The sequence below is a fragment of the Ambystoma mexicanum genome, chromosome 1p (genome assembly GCF_040938575.1).
Source record: "Ambystoma mexicanum isolate Mex_15411 chromosome 1p, UKY_AmexF1_1, whole genome shotgun sequence".
NCBI lineage: Eukaryota > Metazoa > Chordata > Amphibia > Caudata > Ambystomatidae > Ambystoma > Ambystoma mexicanum.
In genome coordinates, this window is record NC_090921.1 from 232,281,206 (window position 1) to 232,302,893 (window position 21,688).

At 51.0% G+C, this 21,688-nt stretch overlaps 31 non-coding genes across 31 annotated transcripts; all 31 read right to left on the bottom strand.

Moving 5' to 3' along the window:
* Positions 1 to 1,997: 1,997 nt before the first annotated feature.
* Positions 1,998 to 2,068, bottom strand: TRNAG-GCC (transfer RNA glycine (anticodon GCC)). The gene has a single exon. It is a non-coding gene; the product is annotated as a tRNA-Gly (tRNA).
* Positions 2,069 to 2,623: 555 nt separating this feature from the next.
* On the bottom strand, positions 2,624 to 2,694 carry TRNAG-CCC (transfer RNA glycine (anticodon CCC)). The gene has a single exon. It is a non-coding gene; the product is annotated as a tRNA-Gly (tRNA).
* A 350-nt stretch (positions 2,695 to 3,044) lies between these two features.
* On the bottom strand, positions 3,045 to 3,115 carry TRNAG-GCC (transfer RNA glycine (anticodon GCC)). Its single transcript has one exon. It is a non-coding gene; the product is annotated as a tRNA-Gly (tRNA).
* Positions 3,116 to 4,091: 976 nt separating this feature from the next.
* On the bottom strand, positions 4,092 to 4,162 carry TRNAG-GCC (transfer RNA glycine (anticodon GCC)). Its single transcript has one exon. It is a non-coding gene; the product is annotated as a tRNA-Gly (tRNA).
* A 976-nt stretch (positions 4,163 to 5,138) lies between these two features.
* On the bottom strand, positions 5,139 to 5,209 carry TRNAG-GCC (transfer RNA glycine (anticodon GCC)). Its single transcript has one exon. It is a non-coding gene; the product is annotated as a tRNA-Gly (tRNA).
* A 555-nt stretch (positions 5,210 to 5,764) lies between these two features.
* Positions 5,765 to 5,835, bottom strand: TRNAG-CCC (transfer RNA glycine (anticodon CCC)). Its single transcript has one exon. It is a non-coding gene; the product is annotated as a tRNA-Gly (tRNA).
* Positions 5,836 to 6,176: 341 nt separating this feature from the next.
* Positions 6,177 to 6,247, bottom strand: TRNAG-GCC (transfer RNA glycine (anticodon GCC)). The gene has a single exon. It is a non-coding gene; the product is annotated as a tRNA-Gly (tRNA).
* A 555-nt stretch (positions 6,248 to 6,802) lies between these two features.
* TRNAG-CCC (transfer RNA glycine (anticodon CCC)) lies at positions 6,803 to 6,873 on the bottom strand. Its single transcript has one exon. It is a non-coding gene; the product is annotated as a tRNA-Gly (tRNA).
* A 350-nt stretch (positions 6,874 to 7,223) lies between these two features.
* TRNAG-GCC (transfer RNA glycine (anticodon GCC)) lies at positions 7,224 to 7,294 on the bottom strand. The gene has a single exon. It is a non-coding gene; the product is annotated as a tRNA-Gly (tRNA).
* Positions 7,295 to 8,289: 995 nt separating this feature from the next.
* TRNAG-GCC (transfer RNA glycine (anticodon GCC)) lies at positions 8,290 to 8,360 on the bottom strand. The gene has a single exon. It is a non-coding gene; the product is annotated as a tRNA-Gly (tRNA).
* Positions 8,361 to 8,915: 555 nt separating this feature from the next.
* TRNAG-CCC (transfer RNA glycine (anticodon CCC)) lies at positions 8,916 to 8,986 on the bottom strand. The gene has a single exon. It is a non-coding gene; the product is annotated as a tRNA-Gly (tRNA).
* A 350-nt stretch (positions 8,987 to 9,336) lies between these two features.
* TRNAG-GCC (transfer RNA glycine (anticodon GCC)) lies at positions 9,337 to 9,407 on the bottom strand. Its single transcript has one exon. It is a non-coding gene; the product is annotated as a tRNA-Gly (tRNA).
* Positions 9,408 to 9,962: 555 nt separating this feature from the next.
* TRNAG-CCC (transfer RNA glycine (anticodon CCC)) lies at positions 9,963 to 10,033 on the bottom strand. The gene has a single exon. It is a non-coding gene; the product is annotated as a tRNA-Gly (tRNA).
* Positions 10,034 to 11,017: 984 nt separating this feature from the next.
* Positions 11,018 to 11,088, bottom strand: TRNAG-CCC (transfer RNA glycine (anticodon CCC)). Its single transcript has one exon. It is a non-coding gene; the product is annotated as a tRNA-Gly (tRNA).
* A 976-nt stretch (positions 11,089 to 12,064) lies between these two features.
* TRNAG-CCC (transfer RNA glycine (anticodon CCC)) lies at positions 12,065 to 12,135 on the bottom strand. The gene has a single exon. It is a non-coding gene; the product is annotated as a tRNA-Gly (tRNA).
* Positions 12,136 to 12,485: 350 nt separating this feature from the next.
* On the bottom strand, positions 12,486 to 12,556 carry TRNAG-GCC (transfer RNA glycine (anticodon GCC)). The gene has a single exon. It is a non-coding gene; the product is annotated as a tRNA-Gly (tRNA).
* A 555-nt stretch (positions 12,557 to 13,111) lies between these two features.
* TRNAG-CCC (transfer RNA glycine (anticodon CCC)) lies at positions 13,112 to 13,182 on the bottom strand. The gene has a single exon. It is a non-coding gene; the product is annotated as a tRNA-Gly (tRNA).
* A 350-nt stretch (positions 13,183 to 13,532) lies between these two features.
* TRNAG-GCC (transfer RNA glycine (anticodon GCC)) lies at positions 13,533 to 13,603 on the bottom strand. Its single transcript has one exon. It is a non-coding gene; the product is annotated as a tRNA-Gly (tRNA).
* Positions 13,604 to 14,158: 555 nt separating this feature from the next.
* On the bottom strand, positions 14,159 to 14,229 carry TRNAG-CCC (transfer RNA glycine (anticodon CCC)). Its single transcript has one exon. It is a non-coding gene; the product is annotated as a tRNA-Gly (tRNA).
* A 350-nt stretch (positions 14,230 to 14,579) lies between these two features.
* TRNAG-GCC (transfer RNA glycine (anticodon GCC)) lies at positions 14,580 to 14,650 on the bottom strand. The gene has a single exon. It is a non-coding gene; the product is annotated as a tRNA-Gly (tRNA).
* A 555-nt stretch (positions 14,651 to 15,205) lies between these two features.
* TRNAG-CCC (transfer RNA glycine (anticodon CCC)) lies at positions 15,206 to 15,276 on the bottom strand. The gene has a single exon. It is a non-coding gene; the product is annotated as a tRNA-Gly (tRNA).
* Positions 15,277 to 16,243: 967 nt separating this feature from the next.
* On the bottom strand, positions 16,244 to 16,314 carry TRNAG-CCC (transfer RNA glycine (anticodon CCC)). Its single transcript has one exon. It is a non-coding gene; the product is annotated as a tRNA-Gly (tRNA).
* Positions 16,315 to 16,664: 350 nt separating this feature from the next.
* TRNAG-GCC (transfer RNA glycine (anticodon GCC)) lies at positions 16,665 to 16,735 on the bottom strand. Its single transcript has one exon. It is a non-coding gene; the product is annotated as a tRNA-Gly (tRNA).
* A 986-nt stretch (positions 16,736 to 17,721) lies between these two features.
* On the bottom strand, positions 17,722 to 17,792 carry TRNAS-GCU (transfer RNA serine (anticodon GCU)). Its single transcript has one exon. It is a non-coding gene; the product is annotated as a tRNA-Ser (tRNA).
* A 555-nt stretch (positions 17,793 to 18,347) lies between these two features.
* Positions 18,348 to 18,418, bottom strand: TRNAG-CCC (transfer RNA glycine (anticodon CCC)). Its single transcript has one exon. It is a non-coding gene; the product is annotated as a tRNA-Gly (tRNA).
* A 350-nt stretch (positions 18,419 to 18,768) lies between these two features.
* Positions 18,769 to 18,839, bottom strand: TRNAG-GCC (transfer RNA glycine (anticodon GCC)). Its single transcript has one exon. It is a non-coding gene; the product is annotated as a tRNA-Gly (tRNA).
* A 555-nt stretch (positions 18,840 to 19,394) lies between these two features.
* Positions 19,395 to 19,465, bottom strand: TRNAG-CCC (transfer RNA glycine (anticodon CCC)). Its single transcript has one exon. It is a non-coding gene; the product is annotated as a tRNA-Gly (tRNA).
* A 350-nt stretch (positions 19,466 to 19,815) lies between these two features.
* Positions 19,816 to 19,886, bottom strand: TRNAG-GCC (transfer RNA glycine (anticodon GCC)). Its single transcript has one exon. It is a non-coding gene; the product is annotated as a tRNA-Gly (tRNA).
* Positions 19,887 to 20,451: 565 nt separating this feature from the next.
* TRNAG-CCC (transfer RNA glycine (anticodon CCC)) lies at positions 20,452 to 20,522 on the bottom strand. Its single transcript has one exon. It is a non-coding gene; the product is annotated as a tRNA-Gly (tRNA).
* Positions 20,523 to 20,872: 350 nt separating this feature from the next.
* TRNAG-GCC (transfer RNA glycine (anticodon GCC)) lies at positions 20,873 to 20,943 on the bottom strand. The gene has a single exon. It is a non-coding gene; the product is annotated as a tRNA-Gly (tRNA).
* A 555-nt stretch (positions 20,944 to 21,498) lies between these two features.
* On the bottom strand, positions 21,499 to 21,569 carry TRNAG-CCC (transfer RNA glycine (anticodon CCC)). The gene has a single exon. It is a non-coding gene; the product is annotated as a tRNA-Gly (tRNA).
* Positions 21,570 to 21,688: the final 119 nt, after the last annotated feature.

Here is a 21,688-nt window from a genome sequence, read left to right on the forward strand (position 1 = left end):
TAATGAAAGTAGATTCAATCCTTTCTCCTATCTAGACAACTCTAGGTAAAACACCACTTAATTAAAACAGAGGTGAGTGCTTAACGTTAGATGACACTCTAGTAGTTTCCAAGAAAGGGAGAGAAAAAGCAGAAATGGGTTAGACACACCACTCTAAGGTCCAGAGCACTTGCAATAGGCTTACAGAAGAATAAAGTCGCAGGTGAGCAAAAGTCACTAGGCAGGGCCCACTCTTAGAGTAGCCGGAGCGAAAATGTGCCCAAGATCACACTGTTAGTTAGAGATTCAAAGTCTTGCAAAGAGTCAAAAAGAGGTTAGAGTGGCTCAGAAAGTTTAGCCAAAGTGTCCCAGGCACTCCCAGGTTCGAAAGCCGGGGACTAAATCTACCCCGTACAGTCGGTAGCAAGGGAAGCCAGGCAGAACACAGTACCTTAAGCGGAAAGGATCCTCCAGCGGTGGCAGTTGTTCCAGGCAGTGGCAGCAGGGCTCGACGTCGGTCAGGGGAGAAGAAGTTCTCGCTGAAGAGCAGAAGAAGAGGGTCGTTGCACTGCCCGGGAAGAAACCAGCCGCGGAGTCCTCCGGTTAAAGGGTTGGTGCCGACTTTCGCGGTATGGGGGTAAAGTGTGGTATTCCGGTTGCCGGGGTGCTTGGCACAGGCAAGGCGGCCACGAGATACCTCAAAGAACGGAAAGAAGGCGAAAACTGGTTGTCCCCACCAGTCAAGGGAAGGAGCCACTCCGTTAAGAGTTCTCCTCGGTCGTCGGGAAAAAGTGGTGAGACGGTTCAGCAGGGCTCCACCGGGTGGTGTCGTCGAAGCAGGTCGGCTCAGCTCTTCCCTCGTCGGATTCTTGGTCCTGTGGCGACTTCTGAAGTCCCAGTCCCCAAAGCCCTGCTTTTATGCAGCAAACCCCCATTCACCCAGCCTAGCTGTCACTCAACCATGCTAAGTGGTGAGCCGGGCGGCTCACCACTTGGGCCAATCAGGACGGAGTGCGACTTGAGTTACCAAGGTAACTCAGTCCAGGGTGCCTAAATCCCCCTCCACCCCTCCTAAGTACCCCAGACAGAGTGGCACCACTTTGGAGGGCTTCTGTGGAGAAGCCCGCCAAAAGTGGAACAAAGGGCTCCACTTTGGGTCAGAGTTACAGAGGCGAACACCAACGCCATTTTAGAATCAAGTTTTGGCAAAAAGTCCCAACCGGAGTTATAAAAATAAATATATAAACCGGTGGTATGTTTAAGGCTACCGTAAATAAATAATTAAATGTGTTAGCCTAAAACAATGGGAAATCCCATAGGGAAATATTCGCGGTCGAATATAAAAAGTAGTTTCCACTGCCACCAGCCAAAACTCGATCAGGGGGGACGGAGACGTGCCCCCTCGACTAACAGACCCTGGGGCAATCGAATTGCCCCAGCCAGTACGTCCACAATATGATGGTTTGTACTGGTTCTGTTCAGGATTCAAGACTAGCAAAGTCTTTGGTGACTTTACATGCCCTGAGAGACAGTAGTCAGTCCCAGGGTATGGAGTCTATGTTGGGGAGTCCCTAGGACACCCCTGGGTCACGGCACAGAGGGTGCTGTGTGACCCACATCACAAAAATACATGAGGCCCTATGGAGTAAAAGACCCCATAGCCCATTCAACACAAGGTTTAACCAAGAAAACACACTTCAACATGTCCAAGAGTGAGGGTAAAAGAGTCTCACTCTTGGCAGGAGAAAAAAATTAAACCCCAGAAATCCAGCAAAGCTGCTGGGGGACTCACTAGGTAGGGAAATTCAGCCTAAACAGAGAATTCTCCCTAACAATAATCTGAGATTGCCCTGCTTCCAGTCTAGGCGCAGCGGCCCCTTCTACTAAAAGGGATCAGCAGAGTGATCGCTAGTAGCAGAAATAAGGCAAGCAAGGCAATCAAGGCTTGTTTTTTTGTTCAGTCTCTTCCTTTTCACGATGCTTCAAAGTCAACGAAAGGTACATGTGCAAAACGCTCATGCATTGGCCGGGAATCGAACCCGGGCCTCCCGCGTGGCAGGCGAGAATTCTACCACTGAACCACCAATGCCTTACATGCTGCACACTGGCGCTACAGTGCTCTGGACCATTGCAGCCCAGAGCAGCTGATTTAACAGAGCACTGCAGTGACATGAGGATGGCGCCAGCTCCGGTGGGTGAATGGGAGCTGCGCTGCCCTGGCAGTCCTTCTCACTCACTTGGCCACGAACGGCCAGGTTCTATAGACAGGAAAAGTGGACAGAGGCAAGCACACTGGTAGATGAGGGTGGCCTTTGTATGGGTCGCTACTCTGAGTGCAGTTCCCTGAGCACCGTGCCTCAGGAAAGCCAGACTTCTACCGCAGGACTCAGGGGATATCTTTGCAGCCACACGAGGCTGACACCCTTTCAATCTGGGCTTCTGGGGTCTTCTGGGAATTATTTGCATAATAGAAGGTTTCCCGCCTTAAGTTGAAACTGCAGTTCCATCTTCTGCTAAAAGAGGGCAGCAGAGTGCTTTCTTTGCGCAGAAAACAGACAAGAAATGCAATCATCTTATCTACCGTTTCCATTTTTCTTTTCCCATGCCTTTTAAAATATCAAGAGACACGTCTACAAAAGTGCCATGCATTGGCCGGGAATCGAACCCGGGCCTCCCGCTTGGGAAGCGAGAATTCTACCACTGAACTACCAATGCCTGACAAGCAGCATTACTGCGGTAGAGCGCTTGATTTAACACACCTGCCAGTTCCATGCGAATGGTCACTCGTAAACTCTTGACTTCTGCTGAAAGCCTCATTGAAGGCCTTTGCAGACGTGTGAGACTGGCACCTACTCGGGCTGGGCCTCTATGAGCGTTTTGCATAATCTGAGATTGCCCTGCTTCCAGTCAAGGCGCAGCGGCCCCTTCTACTAAAAGGGATCAGCAGAGTGATCGCTAGTAGCAGAAATAAGGCAAGCAAGGCAATCAAGGCTTGTTTTTTTGTTCGGTCTCTTCCTTTTCACGATGCTTCAAAGTCAACGAAAGGTACATGTGCAAAACGCTCATGCATTGGCCGGGAATCGAACCCGGGCCTCCCGCGTGGCAGGCGAGAATTCTACCACTGAACCACCAATGCCTTTCATGCTGCACACTGGCGCTACAGTGCTCTGGACCATTGCAGCCCAGAGCAGCTGATTTAACAGAGCACTGCAGTGACATGAGGATGGCGCCAGCTCCGGTGGGTGAATGGGAGCTGCGCTGCCCTGGCAGTCCTTCTCACTCATTTGGCCACGAACGGCCAGGTTCTATAGACAGGAAAAGTGGACAGAGGCAAGCACACTGGTAGATGAGGGTGGCCTTTGTATGGGTCGCTACTCTGAGTGCAGTTCCCTGAGCACCGTGCCTCAGGAAAGCCAGACTTCTACCGCAGGACTCAGGGGATATCTTTGCAGCCACACGAGGCTGACACCCTTTCAATCTGGGCTTCTGGGGTCTTCTGGGAATTATTTGCATAATAGAAGGTTTCCCGCCTTAAGTTGAAACTGCAGTTCCATCTTCTGCTAAAAGAGGGCAGCAGAGTGCTTTCTTTGCGCAGAAAACAGACAAGAAATGCAATCATCTTATCTACCGTTTCCATTTTTCTTTTCCCATGCCTTTTAAAATATCAAGAGACACGTCTACAAAAGTGCCATGCATTGGCCGGGAATCGAACCCGTGCCTCCCGCTTGGGAAGCAAGAATTCTACCACTGAACTACCAATGCCTGACAAGCAGCATTACTGCGGTAGAGCGCTTGATTTAACACACCTGCCAGTTCCATGCGAATGGTCACTCGTAAACTCTTGACTTCTGCTGAAAGCCTCATTGAAGGCCTTTGCAGACGTGTGAGACTGGCACCTACTCGGGCTGGGCCTCTATGAGCGTTTTGCATAATCTGAGATTGCCCTGCTTCCAGTCAAGGCGCAGCGGCCCCTTCTACTAAAAGGGATCAGCAGAGTGATCGCTAGTAGCAGAAATAAGGCAAGCAAGGCAATCAAGGCTTGTTTTTTTGTTCGGTCTCTTCCTTTTCACGATGCTTCAAAGTCAACGAAAGGTACATGTGCAAAACGCTCATGCATTGGCCGGGAATCGAACCCGGGCCTCCCGCGTGGCAGGCGAGAATTCTACCACTGAACCACCAATGCCTTTCATGCTGCACACTGGCGCTACAGTGCTCTGGACCATTGCAGCCCAGAGCAGCTGATTTAACAGAGCACTGCAGTGACATGAGGATGGCGCCAGCTCCGGTGGGTGAATGGGAGCTGCGCTGCCCTGGCAGTCCTTCTCACTCATTTGGCCACGAACGGCCAGGTTCTATAGACAGGAAAAGTGGACAGAGGCAAGCACACTGGTAGATGAGGGTGGCCTTTGTATGGGTCGCTACTCTGAGTGCAGTTCCCTGAGCACCGTGCCTCAGGAAAGCCAGACTTCTACCGCAGGACTCAGGGGATATCTTTGCAGCCACACGAGGCTGACACCCTTTCAATCTGGGCTTCTGGGGTCTTCTGGGAATTATTTGCATAATAGAAGGTTTCCCGCCTTAAGTTGAAACTGCAGTTCCATCTTCTGCTAAAAGAGGGCAGCAGAGTGCTTTCTTTGCGCAGAAAACAGACAAGAAATGCAATCATCTTATCTACCGTTTCCATTTTTCTTTTCCCATGCCTTTTAAAATATCAAGAGACACGTCTACAAAAGTGCCATGCATTGGCCGGGAATCGAACCCGTGCCTCCCGCTTGGGAAGCAAGAATTCTACCACTGAACTACCAATGCCTGACAAGCAGCATTACTGCGGTAGAGCGCTTGATTTAACACACCTGCCAGTTCCATGCGAATGGTCACTCGTAAACTCTTGACTTCTGCTGAAAGCCTCATTGAAGGCCTTTGCAGACGTGTGAGACTGGCACCTACTCGGGCTGGGCCTCTATGAGCGTTTTGCATAATCTGAGATTGCCCTGCTTCCAGTCAAGGCGCAGCGGCCCCTTCTACTAAAAGGGATCAGCAGAGTGATCGCTAGTAGCAGAAATAAGGCAAGCAAGGCAATCAAGGCTTGTTTTTTTGTTCGGTCTCTTCCTTTTCACGATGCTTCAAAGTCAACGAAAGGTACATGTGCAAAACGCTCATGCATTGGCCGGGAATCGAACCCGGGCCTCCCGCGTGGCAGGCGAGAATTCTACCACTGAACCACCAATGCCTTTCATGCTGCACACTGGCGCTACAGTGCTCTGGACCATTGCAGCCCAGAGCAGCTGATTTAACAGAGCACTGCAGTGACATGAGGATGGCGCCAGCTCCGGTGGGTGAATGGGAGCTGCGCTGCCCTGGCAGTCCTTCTCACTCACTTGGCCACGAACGGCCAGGTTCTATAGACAGGAAAAGTGGACAGAGGCAAGCACACTGGTAGATGAGGGTGGCCTTTGTATGGGTCGCTACTCTGGATGCAGTTCCCTGAGCACCGTGCCTCAGGAAAGCCAGACTTCTACCGCAGGACTCAGGGGATATCTTTGCAGCCACACGAGGCTGACACCCTTTCAATCTGGGCTTCTGGGGTCTTCTGGGAATTATTTGCATAATAGAAGGTTTCCCGCCTTAAGTTGAAACTGCAGTTCCATCTTCTGCTAAAAGAGGGCAGCAGAGTGCTTTCTTTGCGCAGAAAACAGACAAGAAATGCAATCATCTTATCTACCGTTTCCATTTTTCTTTTCCCATGCCTTTTAAAATATCAAGAGACACGTCTACAAAAGTGCCATGCATTGGCCGGGAATCGAACCCGGGCCTCCCGCTTGGGAAGCGAGAATTCTACCACTGAACTACCAATGCCTGACAAGCAGCATTACTGCGGTAGAGCGCTTGATTTAACACACCTGCCAGTTCCATGCGAATGGTCACTCGTAAACTCTTGACTTCTGCTGAAAGCCTCATTGAAGGCCTTTGCAGACGTGTGAGACTGGCACCTACTCGGGCTGGGCCTCTATGAGCGTTTTGCATAATCTGAGATTGCCCTGCTTCCAGTCAAGGCGCAGCGGCCCCTTCTACTAAAAGGGATCAGCAGAGTGATCGCTAGTAGCAGAAATAAGGCAAGCAAGGCTTGTTTTTTTGTTCGGTCTCTTCCTTTTCACGATGCTTCAAAGTCAACGAAAGGTACATGTGCAAAACGCTCATGCATTGGCCGGGAATCGAACCCGGGCCTCCCGCGTGGCAGGCGAGAATTCTACCACTGAACCACCAATGCCTTACATGCTGCACACTGGCGCTACAGTGCTCTGGACCATTGCAGCCCAGAGCAGCTGATTTAACAGAGCACTGCAGTGACATGAGGATGGCGCCAGCTCCGGTGGGTGAATGGGAGCTGCGCTGCCCTGGCAGTCCTTCTCACTCATTTGGCCACGAACGGCCAGGTTCTATAGACAGGAAAAGTGGACAGAGGCAAGCACACTGGTAGATGAGGGTGGCCTTTGTATGGGTCGCTACTCTGAGTGCAGTTCCCTGAGCACCGTGCCTCAGGAAAGCCAGACTTCTACTGCAGGACTCAGGGGATATCTTTGCAGCCACACGAGGCTGACACCCTTTCAATCTGGGCTTCTGGGGTCTTCTGGGAATTATTTGCATAATAGAAGGTTTCCCGCCTTAAGTTGAAACTGCAGTTCCATCTTCTGCTAAAAGAGGGCAGCAGAGTGCTTTCTTTGCGCAGAAAACAGACAAGCAATGCAATCATCTTATCTACCGTTTCCATTTTTCTTTTCCCATGCCTTTTAAAATATCAAGAGACACGTCTACAAAAGTGCCATGCATTGGCCGGGAATCGAACCCGGGCCTCCCGCTTGGGAAGCGAGAATTCTACCACTGAACTACCAATGCCTGACAAGCAGCATTACTGCGGTAGAGCGCTTGATTTAACACACCTGCCAGTTCCATGCGAATGGTCACTTGTAAACTCTTCACTTCTGCTGAAAGCCTCATTGAAGGCCTTTGCATACGTGTGAGACTGGCACCTACTCGGGCTGGGCCTCTATGAGCTGTTTGCATAATCTGAGATTGCCCTGCTTCCAGTCAAGGCGCAGCGGCCCCTTCTACTAAAAGGGATCAGCAGAGTGATCGCTAGTAGCAGAAATAAGGCAAGCAAGGCAATCAAGGCTTGTTTTTTTGTTCGGTCTCTTCCTTTTCACGATGCTTCAAAGTCAACGAAAGGTACATGTGCAAAACGCTCATGCATTGGCCGGGAATCGAACCCGGGCCTCCCGCGTGGCAGGCGAGAATTCTACCACTGAACCACCAATGCCTTACATGCTGCACACTGGCGCTACAGTGCTCTGGACCATTGCAGCCCAGAGCAGCTGATTTAACAGAGCACTGCAGTGACATGAGGATGGCGCCAGCTCCGGTGGGTGAATGGGAGCTGCGCTGCCCTGGCAGTCCTTCTCACTCACTTGGCCACGAACGGCCACGAACGGCCAGGTTCTATAGACAGGAAAAGTGGACAGAGGCAAGCACACTGGTAGATGAGGGTGGCCTTTGTATGGGTCGCTACTCTGAGTGCAGTTCCCTGAGCACCGTGCCTCAGGAAAGCCAGACTTCTACTGCAGGACTCAGTGGATATCTTTGCAGCCACACGAGGCTGACACCCTTTCAATCTGGGCTTCTGGGGTCTTCTGGGAATTATTTGCATAATAGAAGGTTTCCCGCCTTAAGTTGAAACTGCAGTTCCATCTTCTGCTAAAAGAGGGCAGCAGAGTGCTTTCTTTGCGCAGAAAACAGAGAAGCAATGCAATCATCTTATCTACCGTTTCCATTTTTCTTTTCCCATGCCTTTTAAAATATCAAGAGACACGTCTACAAAAGTGCCATGCATTGGCCGGGAATCGAACCCGGGCCTCCCGCTTGGGAAGCGAGAATGCTACCACTGAACTACCAATGCTTGACAAGCAGCATTACTGCGGTAGAGCGCTTGATTTAACACACCTGCCAGTTCCATGCGAATGGTCACTCGTAAACTCTTGACTTCTGCTGAAAGCCTCATTGAAGGCCTTTGCAGACGTGTGAGACTGGCACCTACTCGAGCTGGGCCTCTATGAGCTGTTTGCATAATCTGAGATTGCCCTGCTTCCAGTCAAGGCGCAGCGGCCCCTTCTACTAAAAGGGATCAGCAGAGTGATCGCTAGTAGCAGAAATAAGGCAAGCAAGGCAAGCAAGGCAATCAAGGCTTGTTTTTTTGTTTGATCTCTTCCTTTTCACGATGCTTCAAAGTCAACGAAAGGTACATGTGCAAAACGCTCATGCATTGGCCGGGAATCGAACCCGGGCCTCCCGCGTGGCAGGCGAGAATTCTACCACTGAACCACCAATGCCTTACATGCTGCACACTGGCGCTACAGTGCTCTGGACCATTGCAGCCCAGAGCAGCTGATTTAACAGAGCACTGCAGTGACATGAGGATGGCGCCAGCTCCGGTGGGTGAATGGGAGCTGCGCTGCCCTGGCAGTCCTTCTCACTCACTTGGCCACGAACGGCCAGGTTCTATAGACAGGAAAAGTGGACAGAGGCAAGCACACTGGTAGATGAGGGTGGCCTTTGTATGGGTCGCTACTCTGAGTGCAGTTCCCTGAGCACCGTGCCTCAGGAAAGCCAGACTTCTACTGCAGGACTCAGGGGATATCTTTGCAGCCACACGAGGCTGACACCCTTTCAATCTGGGCTTCTGGGGTCTTCTGGGAATTATTTGCATAATAGAAGGTTTCCCGCCTTAAGTTGAAACTGCAGTTCCATCTTCTGCTAAAAGAGGGCAGCAGAGTGCTTTCTTTGCGCAGAAAACAGACAAGCAATGCAATCATCTTATCTACCGTTTCCATTTTTCTTTTCCCATGCCTTTTAAAATATTAAGAGACACGTCTACAAAAGTGCCATGCATTGGCCGGGAATCGAACCCGGGCCTCCCGCTTGGGAAGCGAGAATTCTACCACTGAACTACCAATGCTTGACAAGCAGCATTACTGCGGTAGAGCGCTTGATTTAACACACCTGCCAGTTCCATGCGAATGGTCACTCGTAAACTCTTGACTTCTGCTGAAAGCCTCATTGAAGGCCTTTGCAGACGTGTGAGACTGGCACCTACTCGGGCTGGGCCTCTATGAGCTGTTTGCATAATCTGAGATTGCCCTGCTTCCAGTCAAGGCGCAGCGGCCCCTTCTACTAAAAGGGATCAGCAGAGTGATCGCTAGTAGCAGAAATAAGGCAAGCAAGGCAATCAAGGCTTGTTTTTTTGTTTGATCTCTTCCTTTTCACGATGCTTCAAAGTCAACGAAAGGTACATGTGCAAAACGCTCATGCATTGGCCGGGAATCGAACCCGGGCCTCCCGCGTGGCAGGCGAGAATTCTACCACTGAACCACCAATGCCTTACATGCTGCACACTGGCGCTACAGTGCTCTGGACCATTGCAGCCCAGAGCAGCTGATTTAACAGAGCACTGCAGTGACATGAGGATGGCGCCAGCTCCGGTGGGTGAATGGGAGCTGCGCTGCCCTGGCAGTCCTTCTCACTCACTTGGCCACGAACGGCCAGGTTCTATAGACAGGAAAAGTGGACAGAGGCAAGCACACTGGTAGATGAGGGTGGCCTTTGTATGGGTCGCTACTCTGAGTGCAGTTCCCTGAGCACCGTGCCTCAGGAAAGCCAGACTTCTACTGCAGGACTCAGGGGATATCTTTGCAGCCACACGAGGCTGACACCCTTTCAATCTGGGCTTCTGGGGTCTTCTGGGAATTATTTGCATAATAGAAGGTTTCCCGCCTTAAGTTGAAACTGCAGTTCCATCTTCTGCTAAAAGAGGGCAGCAGAGTGCTTTCTTTGCGCAGAAAACAGACAAGCAATGCAATCATCTTATCTACCGTTTCCATTTTTCTTTTCCCATGCCTTTTAAAATATCAAGAGACACGTCTACAAAAGTGCCATGCATTGGCCGGGAATCGAACCCGGGCCTCCCGCTTGGGAAGCGAGAATTCTACCACTGAACTACCAATGCCTGACAAGCAGCATTACTGCGGTAGAGCGCTTGATTTAACACACCTGCCAGTTCCATGCGAATGGTCACTCGTAAACTCTTGACTTCTGCTGAAAGCCTCATTGAAGGCCTTTGCAGACGTGTGAGACTGGCACCTACTCGAGCTGGGCCTCTATGAGCTGTTTGCATAATCTGAGATTGCCCTGCTTCCAGTCAAGGCGCAGCGGCCCCTTCTACTAAAAGGGATCAGCAGAGTGATCGCTAGTAGCAGAAATAAGGCAAGCAAGGCAAGCAAGGCAATCAAGGCTTGTTTTTTTGTTTGATCTCTTCCTTTTCACGATGCTTCAAAGTCAACGAAAGGTACATGTGCAAAACGCTCATGCATTGGCCGGGAATCGAACCCGGCCTCCCGCGTGGCAGGCGAGAATTCTACCACTGAACCACCAATGCCTTACATGCTGCACACTGGCGCTACAGTGCTCTGGACCATTGCAGCCCAGAGCAGCTGATTTAACAGAGCACTGCAGTGACATGAGGATGGCGCCAGCTCCGGTGGGTGAATGGGAGCTGCGCTGCCCTGGCAGTCCTTCTCACTCACTTGGCCACGAACGGCCAGGTTCTATAGACAGGAAAAGTGGACAGAGGCAAGCACACTGGTAGATGAGGGTGGCCTTTGTATGGGTCGCTACTCTGAGTGCAGTTCCCTGAGCACCGTGCCTCAGGAAAGCCAGACTTCTACTGCAGGACTCAGGGGATATCTTTGCAGCCACACGAGGCTGACACCCTTTCAATCTGGGCTTCTGGGGTCTTCTGGGAATTATTTGCATAATAGAAGGTTTCCCGCCTTAAGTTGAAACTGCAGTTCCATCTTCTGCTAAAAGAGGGCAGCAGAGTGCTTTCTTTGCGCAGAAAACAGACAAGCAATGCAATCATCTTATCTACCATTTCCATTTTTCTTTTCCCATGCCTTTTAAAATATCAAGAGACACGTCTACAAAAGTGCCATGCATTGGCCGGGAATCGAACCCGGGCCTCCCGCTTGGGAAGCGAGAATTCTACCACTGAACTACCAATGCTTGACAAGCAGCATTACTGCGGTAGAGCGCTTGATTTAACACACCTGCCAGTTCCATGCGAATGGTCACTCGTAAACTCTTGACTTCTGCTGAAAGCCTCATTGAAGGCCTTTGCAGACGTGTGAGACTGGCACCTACTCGAGCTGGGCCTCTATGAGCTGTTTGCATAATCTGAGATTGCCCTGCTTCCAGTCAAGGCGCAGCGGCCCCTTCTACTAAAAGGGATCAGCAGAGTGATCGCTAGTAGCAGAAATAAGGCAAGCAAGGCAATCAAGGCTTGTTTTTTTGTTTGATCTCTTCCTTTTCACGATGCTTCAAAGTCAACGAAAGGTACATGTGCAAAACGCTCATGCATTGGCCGGGAATCAAACCCGGGCCTCCCGCGTGGCAGGCGAGAATTCTACCACTGAACCACCAATGCCGTACATGCTGCACACTGGCGCTAGAGTGCTCTGGACCATTGCAGCCCAGAGCAGCTGATTTAACAGAGCACTGCAGTGACATGAGGATGGCGCCAGCTCCGGTGGGTGAATGGGAGCTGCGCTGCCCTGGCAGTCCTTCTCACTCACTTGGCCACGAACGGCCAGGTTCTATAGACAGGAAAAGTGGACAGAGGCAAGCACACTGGTAGATGAGGGTGGCCTTTGTATGGGTCGCTACTCTGAGTGCAGTTCCCTGAGCACCGTGCCTCAGGAAAGCCAGACTTCTACTGCAGGACTCAGGGGATATCTTTGCAGCCACACGAGGCTGACACCCTTTCAATCTGGGCTTCTGGGGTCTTCTGGGAATTATTTGCATAATAGAAGGTTTCCCGCCTTAAGTTGAAACTGCAGTTCCATCTTCTGCTAAAAGAGGGCAGCAGAGTGTTTTCTTTGCGCAGAAAACAGACAAGCAATGCAATCATCTTATCTACCGTTTCCATTTTTCTTTTCCCATGCCTTTTAAAATATCAAGAGACACGTCTACAAAAGTGCCATGCATTGGCCGGGAATCGAACCCGAGCCTCCCGCTTGGGAAGCGAGAATTCTACCACTGAACTACCAATGCTTGACAAGCAGCATTACTGCGGTAGAGCGCTTGATTTAACACACCTGCCAGTTCCATGCGAATGGTCACTCGTAAACTCTTGACTTCTGCTGAAAGCCTCATTGAAGGCCTTTGCTGACGTGTGAGACTGGCACCTACTCGAGCTGGGCCTCTATGAGCTGTTTGCATAATCTGAGATTGCCCTGCTTCCAGTCAAGGCGCAGCGGCCCCTTCTACTAAAAGGGATCAGCAGAGTGATCGCTAGTAGCAGAAATAAGGCAAGCAAGGCAATCAAGGCTTGTTTTTTTGTTTGATCTCTTCCTTTTCACGATGCTTCAAAGTCAACGAAAGGTACATGTGCAAAACGCTCATGCATTGGCCGGGAATCGAACCCGGGCCTCCCGCGTGGCAGGCGAGAATTCTACCACTGAACCACCAATGCCTTACATGCTGCACACTGGCGCTACAGTGCTCTGGACCATTGCAGCCCAGAGCAGCTGATTTAACAGAGCACTGCAGTGACATGAGGATGGCGCCAGCTCCGGTGGGTGAATGGGAGCTGCGCTGCCCTGGCAGTCCTTCTCACTCACTTGGCCACGAACGGCCAGGTTCTATAGACAGGAAAAGTGGACAGAGGCAAGCACACTGGTAGATGAGGGTGGCCTTTGTATGGGTCGCTACTCTGAGTGCAGTTCCCTGAGCACCGTGCCTCAGGAAAGCCAGACTTCTACTGCAGGACTCAGGGGATATCTTTGCAGCCACACGAGGCTGACACCCTTTCAATCTGGGCTTCTGGGGTCTTCTGGGAATTATTTGCATAATAGAAGGTTTCCCGCCTTAAGTTGAAACTGCAGTTCCATCTTCTGCTAAAAGAGGGCAGCAGAGTGCTTTCTTTGCGCAGAAAACAGACAAGCAATGCAATCATCTTATCTACCGTTTCCATTTTTCTTTTCCCATGCCTTTTAAAATATCAAGAGACACGTCTACAAAAGTGCCATGCATTGGCCGGGAATCGAACCCGGGCCTCCCGCTTGGGAAGCGAGAATTCTACCACTGAACTACCAATGCTTGACAAGCAGCATTACTGCGGTAGAGCGCTTGATTTAACACACCTGCCAGTTCCATGCGAATGGTCACTCGTAAACTCTTGACTTCTGCTGAAAGCCTCATTGAAGGCCTTTGCAGACGTGTGAGACTGGCACCTACTCGGGCTGGGCCTCTATGAGCTGTTTGCATAATCTGAGATTGCCCTGCTTCCAGTCAAGGCGCAGCGGCCCCTTCTACTAAAAGGGATCAGCAGAGTGATCGCTAGTAGCAGAAATAAGGCAAGCAAGGCAATCAAGGCTTGTTTTTTTGTTTGATCTCTTCCTTTTCACGATGCTTCAAAGTCAACGAAAGGTACATGTGCAAAACGCTCATGCATTGGCCGGGAATCGAACCCGGGCCTCCCGCGTGGCAGGCGAGAATTCTACCACTGAACCACCAATGCCTTACATGCTGCACACTGGCGCTACAGTGCTCTGGACCATTGCAGCCCAGAGCAGCTGATTTAACAGAGCACTGCAGTGACATGAGGATGGCGCCAGCTCCGGTGGGTGAATGGGAGCTGCGCTGCCCTGGCAGTCCTTCTCACTCACTTGGCCACGAACGGCCAGGTTCTATAGACAGGAAAAGTGGACAGAGGCAAGCACACTGGTAGATGAGGGTGGCCTTTGTATGGGTCGCTACTCTGAGTGCAGTTCCCTGAGCACCGTGCCTCAGGAAAGCCAGACTTCTACTGCAGGACTCAGGGGATATCTTTGCAGCCACACGAGGCTGACACCCTTTCAATCTGGGCTTCTGGGGTCTTCTGGGAATTATTTGCATAATAGAAGGTTTCCCGCCTTAAGTTGAAACTGCAGTTCCATCTTCTGCTAAAAGAGGGCAGCAGAGTGCTTTCTTTGCGCAGAAAACAGACAAGCAATGCAATCATCTTATCTACCGTTTCCATTTTTCTTTTCCCATGCCTTTTAAAATATCAAGAGACACGTCTACAAAAGTGCCATGCATTGGCCGGGAATCGAACCCAGGCCTCCCGCTTGGGAAGCGAGAATTCTACCACTGAACTACCAATGCTTGACAAGCAGCATTACTGCGGTAGAGCGCTTGATTTAACACACCTGCCAGTTCCATGCGAATGGTCACTCGTAAACTCTTGACTTCTGCTGAAAGCCTCATTGAAGGCCTTTGCAGACGTGTGAGACTGGCACCTACTCGAGCTGGGCCTCTATGAGCTGTTTGCATAATCTGAGATTGCCCTGCTTCCAGTCAAGGCGCAGCGGCCCCTTCTACTAAAAGGGATCAGCAGAGTGATCGCTAGTAGCAGAAATAAGGCAAGCAAGGCAATCAAGGCTTGTTTTTTTGTTTGATCTCTTCCTTTTCACGATGCTTCAAAGTCAACGAAAGGTACATGTGCAAAACGCTCATGCATTGGCCGGGAATCGAACCCGGGCCTCCCGCGTGGCAGGCGAGAATTCTACCACTGAACCACCAATGCCTTACATGCTGCACACTGGCGCTACAGTGCTCTGGACCATTGCAGCCCAGAGCAGCTGATTTAACAGAGCACTGCAGTGACATGAGGATGGCGCCAGCTCCGGTGGGTGAATGGGAGCTGCGCTGCCCTGGCAGTCCTTCTCACTCACTTGGCCACGAACGGCCAGGTTCTATAGACAGGAAAAGTGGACAGAGGCAAGCACACTGGTAGATGAGGGTGGCCTTTGTATGGGTCGCTACTCTGAGTGCAGTTCCCTGAGCACCGTGCCTCAGGAAAGCCAGACTTCTACTGCAGGACTCAGGGGATATCTTTGCAGCCACACGAGGCTGACACCCTTTCAATCTGGGCTTCTGGGGTCTTCTGGGAATTATTTGCATAATAGAAGGTTTCCCGCCTTAAGTTGAAACTGCAGTTCCATCTTCTGCTAAAAGAGGGCAGCAGAGTGCTTTCTTTGCTCAGAAAACAGACAAGAAATGCAATCATCTTATCTACCGTTTCCATTTTTCTTTTCCCATGCCTTTTAAAATATCAAGAGACACGTCTACAAAAGTGCCATGCATTGGCCGGGAATCGAACCCGGGCCTCCCGCTTGGGAAGCGAGAATTCTACCACTGAACTACCAATGCCTGACAAGCCGCATTACTGCGGTAGAGCGCTTGATTTAACACACCTGCCAGTTCCATGCGAATGGTCACTCGTAAACTCTTGACTTCTGCTGAAAGCCTCATTGAAGGCCTTTGCAGACGTGTGAGACTGGCACCTACTCGGGCTGGGCCTCTATGAGCGTTTTGCATAATCTGAGATTGCCCTGCTTCCAGTCAAGGCGCAGCGGCCCCTTCTACTAAAAGGGATCAGCAGAGTGATCGCTAGTAGCAGAAATAAGGCAAGCAAGGCTTGTTTTTTTGTTCGGTCTCTTCCTTTTCACGATGCTTCAAAGTCAACGAAAGGTACATGTGCAAAACGCTCATGCATTGGCCAGGAATCGAACCCGGGCCTCCCGCGTGGCAGGCGAGAATTCTACCACTGAACCACCAATGCCTTACATACTGCACACTGGCGCTACAGTGCTCTGGACCATTGCAGCCCAGAGCAGCTGATTTAACAGAGCACTGCAGTGACATGAGGATGGCGCCAGCTCCGGTGGGTGAATGGGAGCTGCGCTGCCCTGGCAGTCCTTCTCACTCACTTGGCCACGAACGGCCAGGTTCTATAGACAGGAAAAGTGGACAGAGGCAAGCACACTGGTAGATGAGGGTGGCCTTTGTATGGGTCGCTACTCTGAGTGCAGTTCCCTGAGCACCGTGCCTCAGGAAAGCCAGACTTCTACTGCAGGACTCAGGGGATATCTTTGCAGCCACACGAGGCTGACACCCTTTCAATCTGGGCTTCTGGGGTCTTCTGGGAATTATTTGCATAATAGAAGGTTTCCCGCCTTAAGTTGAAACTGCAGTTCCATCTTCTGCTAAAAGAGGGCAGCAGAGTGCTTTCTTTGCGCAGAAAACAGACAAGCAATGCAATCATCTTATCTACCGTTTCCATTTTTCTTTTCCCATGCCTTTTAAAATATCAAGAGACACGTCTACAAAAGTGCCATGCATTGGCCGGGAATCGAACCCGGGCCTCCCGCTTGGGAAGCGAGAATTCTACCACTGAACTACCAATGCCTGACAAGCAGCATTACTGCGGTAGAGCACTTGATTTAACACACCTGCCAGTTCCATGCGAATGGTCACTTGTAAACTCTTGACTTCTGCTGAAAGCCTCATTGAAGGCCTTTGCAGACGTGTGAGACTGGCACCTACTCGGGCTGGGCCTCTATGAGCTGTTTGCATAATCTGAGATTGCCCTGCTTCCAGTCAAGGCGCAGCGGCCCCTTCTACTAAAAGGGATCAGCAGAGTGATCGCTAGTAGCAGAAATAAGGCAAGCAAGGCAATCAAGGCTTGTTTTTTTGTTCGGTCTCTTCCTTTTCACGATGCTTCAAAGTCAACGAAAGGTACATGTGCAAAACGCTCATGCATTGGCCGGGAATCGAACCCGGGCCTCCCGCGTGGCAGGCGAGAATTCTACCACTGAACCACCAATGCCTTACATGCTGCACACTGGCGCTACAGTGCTCTGGACCATTGCAGCCCAGAGCAGCTGATTTAACAGAGCACTGCAGTGACATGAGGATGGCGCCAGCTCCGGTGGGTGAATGGGAGCTGCGCTGCCCTGGCAGTCCTTCTCACTCACTTGGCCACGAACGGCCACGAACGGCCAGGTTCTATAGACAGGAAAAGTGGACAGAGGCAAGCACACTGGTAGATGAGGGTGGCCTTTGTATGGGTCGCTACTCTGAGTGCAGTTCCCTGAGCACCGTGCCTCAGGAAAGCCAGACTTCTACTGCAGGACTCAGGGGATATCTTTGCAGCCACACGAGGCTGACACCCTTTCAATCTGGGCTTCTGGGGTCTTCTGGGAATTATTTGCATAATAGAAGGTTTCCCGCCTTAAGTTGAAACTGCAGTTCCATCTTCTGCTAAAAGAGGGCAGCAGAGTGCTTTCTTTGCGCAGAAAACAGACAAGCAATGCAATCATCTTATCTACCGTTTCCATTTTTCTTTTCCCATGCCTTTTAAAATATCAAGAGACACGTCTACAAAAGTGCCATGCATTGGCTGGGAATCGAACCCGGGCCTCCCGCTTGGGAAGCGAGAATTCTACCACTGAACTACCAATGCTTGACAAGCAGCTTTACTGCGGTAGAGCGCTTGATTTAACACACCTGCCAGTTCCATGCGAATGGTCACTCGTAAACTCTTGACTTCTGCTGAAAGCCTCATTGAAGGCCTTTGCAGACGTGTGAGACTGGCACCTACTCGAGCTGGGCCTCTATGAGCTGTTTGCATAATCTGAGATTGCCCTGCTTCCAGTCAAGGCGCAGCGGCCCCTTCTACTAAAAGGGATCAGCAGAGTGATCGCTAGTAGCAGAAATAAGGCAAGCAAGGCAATCAAGGCTTGTTTTTTTGTTTGATCTCTTCCTTTTCACGATGCTTCAAAGTCAACGAAAGGTACATGTGCAAAACGCTCATGCATTGGCCGGGAATCGAACCCGGGCCTCCCGCGTAGCAGGCGAGAATTCTACCACTGAACCACCAATGCCTTACATGCTGCACACTGGCGCTACAGTGCTCTGGACCATTGCAGCCCAGAGCAGCTGATTTAACAGAGCACTGCAGTGACATGAGGATGGCGCCAGCTCCGGTGGGTGAATGGGAGCTGCGCTGCCCTGGCAGTCCTTCTCACTCACTTGGCCACGAACGGCCAGGTTCTATAGACAGGAAAAGTGGACAGAGGCAAGCACACTGGTAGATGAGGGTGGCCTTTGTATGGGTCGCTACTCTGAGTGCAGTTCCCTGAGCACCGTGCCTCAGGAAAGCCAGACTTCTACTGCAGGACTCAGGGGATATCTTTGCAGCCACACGAGGCTGACACCCTTTCAATCTGGGCTTCTGGGGTCTTCTGGGAATTATTTGCATAATAGAAGGTTTCCCGCCTTAAGTTGAAACTGCAGTTCCATCTTCTGCTAAAAGAGGGCAGCAGAGTGCTTTCTTTGCGCAGAAAACAGACAAGCAATGCAATCATCTTATCTACCGTTTCCATTTTTCTTTTCCCATGCCTTTTAAAATATCAAGAGACACGTCTACAAAAGTGCCATGCATTGGCCGGGAATCGAACCCGGGCCTCCCGCTTGGGAAGCGAGAATTCTACCACTGAACTACCAATGCCTGACAAGCAGCATTACTGCGGTAGAGCGCTTGATTTAACACACCTGCCAGTTCCATGCGAATGGTCACTTGTAAACTCTTGACTTCTGCTGAAAGCCTCATTGAAGGCCTTTGCAGACGTGTGAGACTGGCACCTACTCGGGCTGGGCCTCTATGAGCGTTTTGCATAATCTGAGATTGCCCTGCTTCCAGTCAAGGCGCAGCGGCCCCTTCTACTAAAAGGGATCAGCAGAGTGATCGCTAGTAGCAGAAATAAGGCAAGCAAGGCAATCAAGGCTTGTTTTTTTGTTCGGTCTCTTCCTTTTCACGATGCTTCAAAGTCAACGAAAGGTACATGTGCAAAACACTCATGCATTGGCCGGGAATCGAACCCGGGCCTCCCGCGTGGCAGGCGAGAATTCTACCACTGAACCACCAATGCCTTTCATGCTGCACACTGGCGCTACAGTGCTCTGGACCATTGCAGCCCAGAGCAGCTGATTTAACAGAGCACTGCAGTGACATGAGGATGGCGCCAGCTCCGGTGGGTGAATGGGAGCTGCGCTGCCCTGGCAGTCCTTCTCACTCACTTGGCCACGAACGGCCAGGTTCTATAGACAGGAAAAGTGGACAGAGGCAAGCACACTGGTAGATGAGGGTGGCCTTTGTATGGGTCGCTACTCTGGATGCAGTTCCCTGAGCACCGTGCCTCAGGAAAGCCAGACTTCTACCGCAGGACTCAGGGGATATCTTTGCAGCCACACGAGGCTGACACCCTTTCAATCTGGGCTTCTGGGGTCTTCTGGGAATTATTTGCATAATAGAAGGTTTCCCGCCTTAAGTTGAAACTGCAGTTCCATCTTCTGCTAAAAGAGGGCAGCAGAGTGCTTTCTTTGCGCAGAAAACAGACAAGCAATGCAATCATCTTATCTACCGTTTCCATTTTTCTTTTCCCATGCCTTTTAAAATATCAAGAGACACGTCTACAAAAGTGCCATGCATTGGCCGGGAATCGAACCCGGGCCTCCCGCTTGGGAAGCGAGAATTCTACCACTGAACTACCAATGCCTGACAAGCAGCATTACTGCGGTAGAGCGCTTGATTTAACACACCTGCCAGTTCCATGCGAATGGTCACTTGTAAACTCTTGACTTCTGCTGAAAGCCTCATTGAAGGCCTTTGCAGACGTGTGAGACTGGCACCTACTCGGGCTGGGCCTCTATGAGCTGTTTGCATAATCTGAGATTGCCCTGCTTCCAGTCAAGGCGCAGCGGCCCCTTCTACTAAAAGGGATCAGCAGAGTGATCGCTAGTAGCAGAAATAAGGCAAGCAAGGCAATCAAGGCTTGTTTTTTTGTTCGGTCTCTTCCTTTTCACGATGCTTCAAAGTCAACGAAAGGTACATGTGCAAAACGCTCATGCATTGGCCGGGAATCGAACCCGGGCCTCCCGCGTGGCAGGCGAGAATTCTACCACTGAACCACCAATGCCTTACATGCTGCACACTGGCGCTACAGTGCTCTGGACCATTGCAGCCCAGAGCAGCTGATTTAACAGAGCACTGCAGTGACATGAGGATGGCGCCAGCTCCGGTGGGTGAATGGGAGCTGCGCTGCCCTGGCAGTCCTTCTCACTCACTTGGCCACGAACGGCCACGAACGGCCAGGTTCTATAGACAGGAAAAGTGGACAGAGGCAAGCACACTGGTAGATGAGGGTGGCCTTTGTATGGGTCGCTACTCTGAGTGCAGTTCCCTGAGCACCGTGCCTCAGGAAAGCCAGACTTCTACCGCAGGACTCAGGGGATATCTTTGCAGCCACACGAGGCTGACACCCTTTCAATCTGGGCTTCTGGGGTCTTCTGGGAATTATTTGCATAATAGAAGGTTTCCCGCCTTAAGTTGAAACTGCAGTTCCATCTTCTGCTAAAAGAGGGCAGCAGAGTGCTTTCTTTGCGCAGAAAACAGACAAGAAATGCAATCATCTTATCTACCGTTTCCATTTTTCTTTTCCCATGCCTTTTAAAATATCAAGAGACACGTCTACAAAAGTGCCATGCATTGGCCGGGAATCGAACCCGTGCCTCCCGCTTGGGAAGCGAGAATTCTACCACTGAACTACCAATGCCTGACAAGCAGCATTACTGCGGTAGAGCGCTTGATTTAACACACCTGCCAGTTCCATGCGAATGGTCACTCGTAAACTCTTGACTTCTGCTGAAAGCCTCATTGAAGGCCTTTGCAGACGTGTGAGACTGGCACCTACTCGGGCTGGGCCTCTATGAGCGTTTTGCATAATCTGAGATTGCCCTGCTTCCAGTCAAGGCGCAGCGGCCCCTTCTACTAAAAGGGATCAGCAGAGTGATCGCTAGTAGCAGAAATAAGGCAAGCAAGGCAATCAAGGCTTGTTTTTTTGTTCGGTCTCTTCCTTTTCACGATGCTTCAAAGTCAACGAAAGGTACATGTGCAAAACGCTCATGCATTGGCCGGGAATCGAACCCGGGCCTCCCGCGTGGCAGGCGAGAATTCTACCACTGAACCACCAATGCCTTTCATGCTGCACACTGGCGCTACAGTGCTCTGGACCATTGCAGCCCAGAGCAGCTGATTTAACAGAGCACTGCAGTGACATGAGGATGGCGCCAGCTCCGGTGGGTGAATGGGAGCTGCGCTGCCCTGGCAGTCCTTCTCACTCACTTGGCCACGAACGGCCAGGTTCTATAGACAGGAAAAGTGGACAGAGGCAAGCACACTGGTAGATGAGGGTGGCCTTTGTATGGGTCGCTACTCTGAGTGCAGTTCCCTGAGCACCGTGCCTCAGGAAAGTCAGACTTCTACTGCAGGACTCAGGGGATATCTTTGCAGCCACACGAGGCTGACACCCTTTCAATCTGGGCTTCTGGGGTCTTCTGGGAATTATTTGCATAATAGAAGGTTTCCCGCCTTAAGTTGAAACTGCAGTTCCATCTTCTGCTAAAAGAGGGCAGCAGAGTGCTTTCTTTGCGCAGAAAACAGACAAGCAATGCAATCATCTTATCTACCGTTTCAATTTTTCTTTTCCCATGCCTTTTAAAATATCAAGAGACACGTCTACAAAAGTGCCATGCATTGGCCGGGAATCGAACCCGGGCCTCCCGCTTGGGAAGCGAGAATTCTACCACTGAACTACCAATGCTTGACAAGCAGCATTACTGCGGTAGAGCGCTTGATTTAACACACCTGCCAGTTCCATGCGAATGGTCACTCGTAAACTCTTGACTTCTGCTGAAAGCCTCATTGAAGGCCTTTGCAGAC